The sequence below is a fragment of the Vigna umbellata genome, chromosome 4, assembly GCF_029865625.1.
Source record: "Vigna umbellata cultivar VRB3 chromosome 4, Vumbellata_1.0, whole genome shotgun sequence".
NCBI lineage: Eukaryota > Viridiplantae > Streptophyta > Magnoliopsida > Fabales > Fabaceae > Vigna > Vigna umbellata.
The window spans coordinates 40,791,402-40,803,780 of record NC_142168.1 but is presented as its reverse complement, the minus strand read 5'-3'; the positions used below and the strand labels follow the sequence as shown (position 1 = coordinate 40,803,780).

At 32.1% G+C, this 12,379-nt stretch overlaps 2 pseudogenes; one reads left to right on the top strand and one right to left on the bottom strand.

Annotated features, from left to right (window-relative positions):
- Positions 1-1,503: 1,503 nt before the first annotated feature.
- Positions 1,504-2,147, bottom strand: LOC148200198 (AT-hook motif nuclear-localized protein 19-like; annotated as a pseudogene).
- Positions 2,148-6,974: 4,827 nt separating this feature from the next.
- LOC148200197 (2-oxoglutarate-dependent dioxygenase DAO pseudogene) lies at positions 6,975-7,361 on the top strand (annotated as a pseudogene).
- Positions 7,362-12,379: the final 5,018 nt, after the last annotated feature.

The following is a 12,379-nucleotide window of genomic DNA, read 5'->3' as shown; positions in this document are numbered from 1 at the left end:
TTCTTATAATTTAAAAAGTAAAATTATAATTTCTAATTAAAAACATAAAACATATAAGCACTTATCTTATAGACGTTTGTTTCCATACTCGTTTCCTTGTAGCAAAGTCAAAGCATTGTTACTTATAGTCTCCATCGCCTTGAAAGGTTATTCAAAATTTTATCAATATTATCAAAATTATTATGGGACTTACCTAGATATTTTAGCTCATTGAGAATGGTCTAGAATCTACTTAACAAAGCTTGAATATTCTCAATGTCTAGGATGGAGAACAACTCATTGTTTGGTCAATAAACGAAGCTTGTTCCTTTTAACTTCTTTGTATCCTTTTTATGTATGGGTGTCTCACATCTCTTTAACGCCCTTGTAGACGTGAATATTCTTGTATTCCTCTTCAGACAAAGCGCACATCAATGAATTACGAGCTTTGGAGTTGAGAAGATACCTTTTCTTTTGTTCATTTTACTGTTAAGAAATATATATTTTCCATTTTCGACTAAGTCCCACTTGTTTATATGATGGAATTCAAAGAATTCTATCATTCTCTGCTTCCAATAGTCAAACTTTTCCCCCTTAAACAAAAGAGGATGGTTAACAACGTAACCTTCGTTTTCCATTGTTGATAGGATCTTGTCTTCACGTTTTGTCAAGAACTAACCCTTGAGGTTAGCTCTGATACCAACTATAACACATGAAAACTCTAGAAAGAGGGGACGTGGTTTGAATAAAGTTTTAAATCTTCCTTTGTAAAATAGTGTTTAATCTCTTTTACAGGGTTCGACGGTCTATGATGGCAAACCCCAGCCAAGGGTCCAATCACAAGAAGCATGACCAAGCAAATTCAAGAAGAGTTAGAATCATTTGTGCAAGGTAAAGATAAACTCTTATTCACTTAGGTCATCATGAAGCATTTCTTAAACCTTGTATTAAAGGTCAAGTAAAGTAGGATTTCTTTTTAAGCCTCGTATTAAGGGTCAAGTAGTGTAGGGGTTTTTAACAATCTTACTTAAGTTGTAGGGTAATATTTGCGCTTAACTTAAGCTAATCTTGGGTGATTAGTTTTATAACCCTAGCTTAGTGGAGGGTGTCCCACATGAGACATGACAAGCTCTTAGTGAAGAGTTCTCTTACAAAGGTATTGATCATGTGTCATTTTTCTAGTGGGGAATATTTACTAAAGTGATTTTCCACATGTCACTCTAGCACCAGTACAGTCAGGGGATACGGCACCGGTTATTTTCGTCATTCGACAGCGGTTCCTGGACCGAGGCATATACAGGCGAGACAAAAAGTCCAGAGTTTTATGCCTCGGTTCCAGACCGAGGCCCAAAGTTGAATGATTTCGCCTTGGGTCAAGCCAACCGATCCAGTATGTCACCTCTACTGTTTCGGTTGCGATCATAACCGAGACAATAAGGTCTTTTTTTTTTAATATTAATAATAATATTATTATTATATTTAAATAAAAATACAGTGTTCGGTTGAATTTGAGAAAATCGATGTTCATCTTTGGAAAGGAGATCTGGCATGAGGAGCATGACTCAAAGGAGAAGAACAAGCTTCATGGTTCACCTGTTGCTCGTTTGGAAGATCCAGATTCGGAGGAACATTATTATTATACACCGAAATTGACGACGAAGCTTCGCCAGGACCGCCTCCCATCCCCGGCAGAGACCCGCCGACACCACCCTGCTCGTGATCAAAACTGGACCAGCCGCCACCAGTGAGCCCACCACCCCGCCGCCAACGATTTGTCCCTGGCCTCCCGCGAGATAGATGGTGAGACCGGTGGCACCAGGAGGGGATGGTCTGGGGAGAAACAAACCGGTGAGGGAGAGGACGCCGCGCAAACGAGCCAGGAGCCGGTGAGGGAGAGGACGCCGCGCAAACGCCTCCGCGCGAACTGGATCACACAGTCGGTGATGTCCGCGCCGCTGGCAATCTCCATGGCGTGGCTTCGCATCGCGTTGGGGCTGTCTCGGGTGACAAATCCCAGATCCGCACTCTCGTTCATGGAAAATCCCAGATCTGCACTCTCGTTCATGGAAAATCCCAGATCCGCACTCTTGGTTTGGGCTTTCAGTCACCGCACTCTCGTTCATGGAAAATCCCAGATCTGGTTTCCTCATCGGAGAGAGGCGAGTAAACAGGAAGAGTGATATCCCAGATTTGGTTGACTCAACAAAGAGAAAAAAAAATTTAGGGAGAAGAAGCTGTGTTGGGCGTGCAGATTAAGTCAAGGTGAATGAAGCTACTACCTCGGTTACCAAAGCCCGAGGTAATATCACAATATTGCACCAGTTAAAAGCAATGGCCGAAGTATAAAGTCCCCCTTAAACACCTCGGTTCTTGAAGAACCGATGTCGTAGCTGACCTGTCAGTGGTTCAGGCAAAAAAGCAGGCGAAAAAAGCAGGCGAAGAGCAGGCATTCACAGGTGCATAGGCCTCGGGTGCCCAAAAAACCGAGGCAGTAAGGCTGTTTGAAAAGTTGTGAGACAGGACGGCCTGATTTGCAATGATATATGTTTCGAGTTTTCTATCAACCGAGACAGTACAACCATTCTGCTTCGGGTGAACTGGTGACCGAGGTATATAGGGTTTTATGCTTCAGTTTTTCGTAACCGAAGCATATACGGCGCCTTCAAAAGTCCTTTTTTTACTAGTGTAGGAGTGGAAAGTTTTTCTAAAAGTTAGAGTGTCACATGTGAAACTTTGCTTCACTAAGATAGGATTTTTAGGGTTTGATGCAAGATAGCATTTTAGGGTTTTGGTTTACTTTGGAGACACCTTCATCACTAAATAAAGGTCTCTCCCCCCTTGTAAACCCACTTTTAGAATTATAATATCATGCCGCCAAACTATTTATGCAACCATATATTGTCTTAAGTAAAGGCTAGAACATCCTAATAAGTGATCTCTTGTAGTCACCCTTCTCTAGATTTGGCTCAACCTCTCAAAAGAAACACCAAAAACTTCCAGCCCACCACAAACACTCATAAACCAAGAATATCCTCTCCATCCACCCCTTGCTTGCGCACTAACCTCACCTTCATGGTCTCATCTTCATGCTTTGTTGCAACCTAGCTTAAGGAAGAGCCTATATCAGTCTCAAATAGTTATTAAACACATGAGTGTTTAAAACAACATTTAGGTAAAACCTTTGAAAGAAAAAGCAATGAGACACACTTATTTTAATATTGATTTGCTCCAAATTGAGGTACGTCCAGTTCTCCTTTATACACTCTTAAAGGGTTCCATTAATCACAAAAGATTACAATAAATTTAATCACTCCTGGTATACAACTAACCTAACTAGTTAGAACTAGTATAACTACTCATGGTATGAACTAGTCTAACTGACTAGACAATTTAACTCTAGTGACTTAAACTTACAAGAATTTTATTTCAATTCTAAAAGAAAATAATAAAGGTTTTATAGATTACAAGAACAAAATATGTAACTTTCGTAGAAAGGATTTGAAATCAATACAAGGAAATTATGAAAACCTGTGAAGAATTTTTTCTTTTTCAAAGAACAATCGTTAGATGATGTAAACTTTTAGAGGGAATAACAGTAATAGAGTATGCACACATAATTCTTCTTATTTATTCTCGTCATGTAGTGCTCTTTATGTAGGCTATTTTGAAAAAGATCTATTACTCAGAGCTTTTGTAATACGTTAGAAGTTATGTCATGTCTTATATAAGCAATTTTGCTATGTACGGAAGAGAGAGGCGTTAAAAAAAAAGAAACATTCTTAAATATCTTCATGTATCTAAATGTTCTTTTGATTGTGATGCAGCTTTTGAATAAAGGTAGAGTACTAATATGATCTACATAGAAAAAGAGAACATAACACAATAGAACATAACGTACATGTAATAAAGCGTTAGGTAATCCTAGTCGTTTAAGCATTATATGTGTACTATCTTTTAAGCTCGATCTATTAGAGTAACTTGGCATTTAGGGCATTTTAGATATATAATGTTTAGCGTTTGCATTTAGTATCCTTGACGATTCATGTGTTTAGACACTATTTCTTTTAAACGTTTTGTTAAACTTCAAAACTATATTTGCTTAGACGATCATATCTTAACATATGTAGCATTTAGACGTTTTTGTGTCTTAAACAAAATAATGTCAACCTTCTTACCTATTTTCTAGATTTTCTACAAAAGGTTCTAAATTTAAGAGTCCTAAATCAATCCTTATATGGAAATGAGATTCACATTAATTAATAAATAAGATTGTTAGCAGGTGAAATCAAAATAAAAAATTATAAAAAAATAGGAATGCAAAATATTATTCAAGCATGCTTGATTGTACTCAATATATGTCAAAGAAAATGTCTTTTGCATCACAATGTGTGGATATTTTATCAACTCCAATAAAAGTTAATGAGTATTTTTTAGATTTTTTAAAATGTAAATGATACAAGTGGATGTCTTTTTTATGCCATTATAGATTAATTAGAAAAATGCTAGATTTGGTATGAACAACCTTAGAGGACAAGGATATGATGATCTAATATGAAAGGAAAACATCAGGTTATGCAAAAAAAAATCTTGATATTAATCCTAGATCATTTTATACTTTGTGTGGTTGTCATAGTTTAAACTTAGTGCTTTAGATATGAATAATTCTTCTCTTGAAGATATATTTTTTTTTATGTTTTACAACATATATATACTTTATTTTCCCATTCTACAAAAAGGTAGAAAATTTAGCAACACCATATACATAGATTAACTCTTAAATCATTGTCACAAACACGTTGGGGAAGTCGTATTCTAAGTGTGAAAGTTGTAAGATTCAAACTTCACAAATAAAAGATGCTTTATTTGAATTAGTTAAAGCTAGTGTTGATTCTAAAATAAAAAGTGAAACTAATTATTTAACAACTTATGAACTATATAACTTTTAACATTTGTTAGACATGAATATTTGGTGTGACGTTTTATTTGCTATTAACTCAGTAAGTAAGAAATTACAATCAAAAGATATATGCATTAATAAAGCTATGGAACAATTAAAATTTCTTCTTTCGTTTTTTGAAAAGTATTGAGAAAATGAATTTAAAAGTGCATTCATTTCTACCAAGGAAATTGCTTTTGAAATGGACATAGAGTCTAAGTTTGGTGAAAAACGTATTAGTCATAAAAAGAAACAATTTGATAAAAATGTTGAGAATAAAATTGTAAAATCTCTTCAAGAATGATTTAGAATTGATTAGTTATTATACATTATATATAAAGCAATTATCATGCTTTAAAGTAGATTTGAACAATTTAAAACCTACGAAGATAATTTTTGTTTTATTTTGTATTAAAAAAATTAAAGTCACTGGTTGTATATTTTGAAAGAACAATGTTAAACCTTGAAATTTTTTTGAAACATTATAATTTATTGGATTTTAATGGCTTGGAGTTATTTCTGAATTAAATATCTTAAAAGAAATTATAGAATTGGAAAATGATAAATTAATTTGCATTTATAAAAAAAGAATATACTTTTTTCCTAATACATATATAACTTATTAAAATAATGTTAAATTCTTCAATATATAGTTGTTTTAGCTGAAAGAAGTTTTTCAAAACTAAAGATAATAAAATTTATATAGGATCAACAACATTTTAATAAAAATTGAAAAAAAAATATTTCATAAAATTAATTATAAGAATTTAATAAACAATTTTACATTAGAAAAAATTCAAAAAATAATTTTTAAATAAAATTAGGATAAGATAATGTAAAATCGCTGCATGTAATTCTCTTAAAAAAAAGTTTGGTACGTAGAAAAATAATGTTTTTGAAAAAAAGAAATGCGCTATTGAACAATATAGTACTTTTCATTCATAACAGGTTTTGTCGGAATCATTTACAAAGAAAAACCCAATCAGCACACTGTGCAACAGATACAAGTAGGGCCACAATATCTAACTTACTTTATTATGTCGATTCTTTCCAAAGACACCGTCCTACACTTATAACTTGCAATCCTAACTCACAGCTGAATCTGTATCTATTATTAGAACCAAGACAAATATATATATATATATATATATATATATATATATATATATATATATATATATATATATATAATTATAATTATTTATTTATTTTTGTGATTATTCATAGATAAAATTTTCAATATATAATTAGTATTTATGAATATTTATTATTCATGAATAATAATAAATACTTTAATATTAGTTTATAATTAAATTAGACATGAGTATTATACTATCTTTATCTATCACTTTGTTATTTATAAAAAATTAAAATTAAAATTTAATTTATATTTATTAGATAAAATATAATTAAAATTAAAATTCATTTATATTTTTAAGTTAAATTTTATTAAAATTAAATTTTAATTTATAATTAAGTCAATATTATAGCATCTGTATTTATCATTATTTATTATTTATAAAAAATTAAAATTAAAATTTAGTTTATATTTTATTAAATTAAATTAAATTAAAATTAAAATTAATTTATATTTTTTAAGTTAAATTTAATTAAAATTAAATTTTAATTTATATTTAATTTAATTTAATTTAATTTATATTATATTTTATATTTTTTAATTTAATTTAGATTATATTTTAAAAATTTACAAAATATGTTTTTTTAAATATTGATAAATGTCTATAGTTTTAAAAAATTTTAAATGAATATATAACAAATAACATGTAAGGAATGAATTTTTCTATTACATATTAGATAACATTCCTAATCATCATATTATTTTTTAAAAATTTAAATTTAAGTGAATTATTAAATTTACATTAGGGTGCAATATATGTCTTGAAATTTACAAAGCCTTAACAATAAGAACATACTTTTACCGAGGCAAGGCTCGTTCGTCAGTATATATTAGTGAGTTAACTAATTCCTCCGCTCTGAAAAACTGAGAGTGATATCGAAGGTAAAGATCAAGAAGAAGAAGAAAGTGAAAGAGCAAGAGATGGAGGCTAATGTTCCTGTGGTGGATTTTCAGAAGCTTTCAGAGGGAGAGGAATGGAAGAAGCTAAGAGAAGCATGTGAGAAATGTGGTATTTTCAGGGTGATAAACCACCCTATTCCAGACACACTCATGAAAGAGATGAAATCAGCTGTGAAATTCTGGCATGATCTTCCTTTAGAGATAAAAATGCGCAACAAATCGATAATTCCTGATAGTGGTTATATTCCACCGTTTCCATCAAGTCCTCTATATGAGGCCATGGGAATATATGACTATCATAAATCACCACAGGCACTTGAAGATTTCTTTTCTCAGGTGGATTTACCACCCCATTACAGGTTCCTTTCTTCAACCTCTCTCTTTATCTCACCTCATTTATCAAACTAATTAACTGATTGTTATTCTCCATGTAATCCATACCAGCCATTGCAAAAGCTTCAACTCACATTTACTACGTATAATGTAAACGCAAAACTTTGGAGCTTCAAATCTCTGACCTCATTGTAACAGATATTTTTTGCCTCTGATGAGATTTACATTATTTGAATTTAAATNTTTCACTTTTTTGTGATCGTGGTCACAAATTTTTCCATTTTGAGATCATTGTTGAAAGTCTTTTGAACTGTTCTACAACCAATCTTTCAAACTCAGTTTGAGGTTGAAAGATAGAAGGAGTTTCATCAACACTTGAGGGTTCAACTTATTCCACAATAGGTGCACACACATCCTTGAATACCTAACCATCTTCATTTTTTCTTAATCGATTAATTCATACAGATATGCAATGTGCAAAGAGTTTTATCAATCTTATCAATGAATATGCATGTCTTAGATATAATCACATGTATAAGCACATTGAATATGCATAACATATAGTTCAAGCTCAGTTACATATATAAACAATAACTTTGCTATATGTGTTCAAGAAACTATAAAAACATTTCTGTTGTTGTCATCATCAAAAACATATATGGGATATATGGGTGTAGCTTTCACATAGCTCCCCCTATCAACACATAATAATCGATTAGTTCTAGGTCATAATCAATTATCTTTGCACTAAGAAACATTTTTTATTTGGAAATAATCGATTATCTAGAAATTTTTTTATAAACTGGGTTTTCATTCGATAATAATCGATTATTTGAAGTAATAATTGATTATCTACGATTTCTGGAAAAAAAATTTTGAAATGATAATCGATTTTCGTTATTGATAATTGATTATCACACGTCGTTAATTTAAAATATAGTTGTTGCAACGGTCCAAAACGGTTAGAAACGGCCATAAACGACTAGTTTCTTCTTTTCCTCTATAAACACCACCCCATAATCGATTAAAACTCACTCTTGCACCCAAACTCTGCCCAATTAAGTTGTCATTAACCTTTTGCACAAGCTTTCTTTCTCTCATTCTTTTGCACAAGCCTTACACTCTCTTCTTCATTAACCTTCCAAAATCAATGGCATGATGCTCGCATAAAATGCCCACAAGAAGAAGAACTGGGGCTTCTTCCTCTACTTGTCCTCGTGCCCCTCGACCCACAAACATTGATGGATGGCTCTCCGACACTAAGAAGCATGTAGAGTTCACTCATTACTGGAAAGAGAAGAAAATTATATCCTGTAAATATGCTAGATTGGGTTGGTACAAGTTTTATGGGTTCCAATTCCCCAACCTTTTGGAAGATCAAGGGCTTGCAAATCTTGTAGAACAAAAAGGTTGCATCTGTCCGGATCTTATCTAAGTTTTCTATTTCAACTTTGGTGTTCGTGATGAAGTGGCCACTACAAAATTCAAAGGCGTGAACATCATCCTTGATGATAATATCTGGGCCAATGTGGCCATGATGCCTCTTAGAGATAACCTTGTAAAAGTTCATCTTGGCGTACAGGGATTCAACGTCTCCTTGTTTTTCAATCTATTTTAAGAAACCCCCAACAACAAACAAGGCGTAAACAACTTCTAGTGGAAGGATTCAAAGTTGAAGAAAGACTCGTTCATTACTTAATTGTTTAGGTCCTATGCCCTTGTGCTACCAATCATGCCCAATGCTCCGAACAGGATGATCTCCTTATTATATATGAGCTTCTCAATCATACTCATATTGATTGGCCCTCTCTTATTGTGGACACTATGATGAAGGTGTAAAGATATCATGTCTATCATCTTCATATGCCCTTCTTGTGTCTCGTATCCTTGAGTACAAAGGATTCAATGTAGATGGTGAAAACACAAGTGCCATCCAAGATCTTGACCCTGAGATTGAAGAAACCACTTTGCGACAAATGAGTTTTGTTGCTCGTGGTAACATCTTTGTCCATAAAGATGAAACAGACCATGATGATGAAGATGATGATGTAGATGCCCATATGGCTGAACTAGTTAATGTAGTTGATCCCTCTGAAGCTGGTCCATCAGTTGTACCTTCATCCTCCTCCTTCTCCATTGAAGAGCATCTTGCAAATCTAACTCGAAAAATGGAAGAAATGAGCACTCTCCACCAGTCAACACATGAAGAACTCATGGAGATGCATCAATCTCACCACGATTATGTGTGTGAGCGCTTAGAGGATTTTGATACTAGGCTAGGAAATATTGTGAATCATTTTAACCTTCAACCTCATGATTATCCTCCTAGTCCTCCTTTCTAAAAATTCATTGTAATTCTTTTCAAGCTTTGAATCTATGTTTCCTTGAATTTTATAAATTATGATGTACTAGTCTTTGACATTATAAATCCAAAATTTTATTGTCTTTGATTGAAACATTGTTTTGTTGAGGGGAGCCTAAATTTAAGGGGAGTCTCTCCTAAATGTGTTTTTATTTTTTAAAGTTATTAACCTTTATGTTTTGGTGTAAGTATAAAACAATGCAGGTAGCCATAAGTGCTTTTAACAAAATGGATGTTTTGATCATCATCAAAAAGGGGAGAGATTGTTACCAATGAGAAGCATTGATGCTTTGAAGAGATTTTGATGATGATGCACTTGAAGACTTAAAGAATCAAATACATTAGTTATTAAAAACATTCTTTGTAGAAATAATTTGTATAGGAGTTATCTTTATATCGTAAGTACTTAGAAGTCATATAACTTATTCTTTGTTATTGATTTCTTGCAGCAATAATCAATTATCATTAGGGATAATTGATTATCACAAACAAAAGTAGAAAAGGCTTTGTCTCGGCAATAGTCGATTATCATTAGGGATAATGGATTATTTTCGCAAGTTTTAATATTGTCCAGAGTTCAACGTTAATTGATTATCACTAAGGATAATCAATCATCACGTTTTCCAAAACTCATAACGGCCTGAAATAATCGATTATCATTTATGACAATGGATTATCTCTGGTACTTGGGAGTTGTCTTCTCAATTTCTGACCCCTAGCCTATAAATAGAAGCCTCCAAAACCTTTTAGAGGTTACCTAAACTCTTGAGAGCTCAAAATTGGTTCTGAGGACGTTCTTAAGTTTAAGTCTTAGCTTGATCAAGTCTTGAGAAAGGAAAAGCTTGTGTTTAGTGTGTCTAAAGGTGCAAGCAATTATCTGCAACTTGATTAAGCTGGTGTTCATTCCCTCGTGTGTCGAAGGAAGGTGTTTTCTATTCTTATTATTTCACGGTTGTAATTGTAATCATCAAACTAATTTTTAGTAAAAAGTTAATCACTCTTTTTATAATGATTAACAGTGGACAAAGAATCTTTTAATTCGAATCAGGATAAGATTCTGTGTGTGATTCTCTTTATCTCTCTTCATCTATTTTTTTATAAATTGTTCGATGAAAGTTTAAAAAAAAAATTCAAAAGAACCAATTCACTCCTACCCTCTTGATTATTGTTTATTTTCACACTCTTTAAAACATTCCGCTTTGCGATATCAATTTCAACAAAGAACTCAATTCCTTGTATATTATCTCTCGATCGACACACTCTAATTTGAAGTTTGCACCATAGAAAGTGCGTTCAACGATTCCATTTGGTGAGTACATTTTATCCCATCCTTCGTAGTAGTTATCGAATCTAGGGCAACTTCTAGCTTCAACAATGGTCTCAAGGGTGATGGTTACTTCTTGTGCAATGATATTTGAGATGAAAGTCTTAGATTTTATTTCAGCATTTGTCCAATACTGCTTCACCAGGGTTTTGGCAGTATTGGAGTGTCCCACTCAAAGTAGGTGGCAATGCCGCAACGATAAGTATCATGAAGAACGTCATATCCATGTGTTGTAAGATCGTCAAGATTTATCCAGTGCTTAATATGAAGTCTTACAATTTTTTCTTCGGAGGCTTGGATAACGAAAATATCATAGAGGCTAAGGAGTTTTCTTTGAAGGAGAGAATTTTGAATGGGTTGAAAAGCGAGAGAGCCTTGATAATGGGAGTAGGAATAGGATTTAAAAAGGGATTTTGAAGGATAAGGATGTTTGGTATTCTTGAAGTCCGAAGTTAACAAATTTTTAAGAACAATCATGACACATTTAATGAAAAACTATATTAGTCATAAATATAAACAATTTGATGATGAAATTGTAAAATGTCTTTAAGAATAATTTAAAATTAATTACTTTATGTACATAGTAGATAAAGCATTTGTCACACTTCAAAATAGATTTGAACAATTTAAAATATATGAAAATGTTTTTGATTTTCTAATTCAGTACTAAAAAATTAAAATCACTATATTGTATATTTTTAGTGTTGAGTAAGATATTTGAAACAAAATATTTGTTAGATCTTGATAAATTTATTTTACTTTTAGATTAAATATATTAAAAAAAATTATTAGATTGAAAAGTGATAAGCCAATTGACATTTTTAATTATAGAAAAAAAATGAATCTTTTTCATATATATATAAATCCAATCGAGTGATCAAGCAACGTACACGTGATGATTGTCAGGTTGTTGGTAGGTAAAATGTGAAAACATCATGTCACTCTAATATTTCAAATATAAAATTGATTATGTCAGTTCTCCATGGCACCGACAACTGGATTTTTTAACTTGCAAAACTGCAACATGCAAACCTAATTATAAGCCAGAACTGGTGAATCTGTGTGGTATTATTAATCTGGAGTCATCAAGTTCATTATTTTTAATTAAAAATCAAGTGGATTTATTAAATATACATTATTAAGTCTAGAATATATAATTTACAAAACCTTAACATATCATCACTCACTAACAACATTGTTTTACCAAGGTAAGACTTGTTCATCACTATATATTAGTGAGTACTAAGTCCTTCGCTCTGAAAAACTTTGAGAATCATATCCAAAGGATCAAGAACAAGAAGAAGCTTCAAGGCAAAGGATTTATCTGAATTAAATAACTTTAAAAAAATTATAACATTATAAAATAATAAATCAATTAACATTCCTAATTATATAAACAATTTCTTT